The sequence below is a fragment of the Arachis ipaensis genome, chromosome B9 (genome assembly GCF_059453495.1).
Source record: "Arachis ipaensis isolate K30076 ecotype BB chromosome B9, ASM5945349v1, whole genome shotgun sequence".
NCBI lineage: Eukaryota > Viridiplantae > Streptophyta > Magnoliopsida > Fabales > Fabaceae > Arachis > Arachis ipaensis.
Window position 1 is genome coordinate 47,087,625 of NC_142444.1, and position 649 is coordinate 47,088,273.

A 649-nucleotide genomic window follows, 5' to 3' on the forward strand; every position below is an offset into this window, starting at 1 on the left:
TAAACCTCAATTAGTTTCTCTGATGCAGCAGAACTGCAAGTTTCATGGACTTCCATCTGAAGATCCTTTTCAGTTCTTAACTGAATTCTTGCAGATATGTGATACTGTTAAGACTAATGGAGTAGATCCTGAAGTCTACAGGCTCATGCTTTTCCCTTTTGCTGTAAGAGACAGAGCTAGAGTATGGTTGGACTCTCAACCTAAGGATAGCCTGAACTCTTGGGATAAGCTGGTCAAGGCTTTCTTAGCCAAGTTCTTTCCTCCTCAAAAGTTGAGTAAGCTTAGAGTGGATGTTCAAACCTTCAGACAGAAAGAAGGTGAATCCCTCTATGAAGCTTGGGAGAGATACAAAGGACTGACCAAAAAGTGTCCTTCTGATATGCTTTCAGAATGGACCATCCTGGATATATTCTATGATGGTCTGTCTGAATTAGCTAAGATGTCATTGGATACTTCTGCAGGTGGATCCATTCACCTAAAGAAAACGCCTGCAGAAGCTCAAGAACTCATTGACATGGTTGCTAATAACCAGTTAATGTACACTTCTGAGAGAAATCCTGTGAGTAATGGGACGCCTATGAAGAAGGGAGTTCTTGAAATTGATACTCTGAATGCCATACTGGCTCAGAATAAAATATTGACTCAGCAA

The 649-nt window shown here is 40.8% G+C and overlaps 1 non-coding gene across 1 annotated transcript; it reads right to left on the reverse strand.

Annotated features, from left to right (window-relative positions):
* Positions 1-277: 277 nt before the first annotated feature.
* Positions 278-385, reverse strand: LOC148544545 (small nucleolar RNA R71). Its single transcript, XR_015900432.1, has one exon. It is a non-coding gene; the product is annotated as a small nucleolar RNA R71 (small nucleolar RNA).
* Between the last annotated feature and the right edge of the window lie 264 nt (positions 386-649).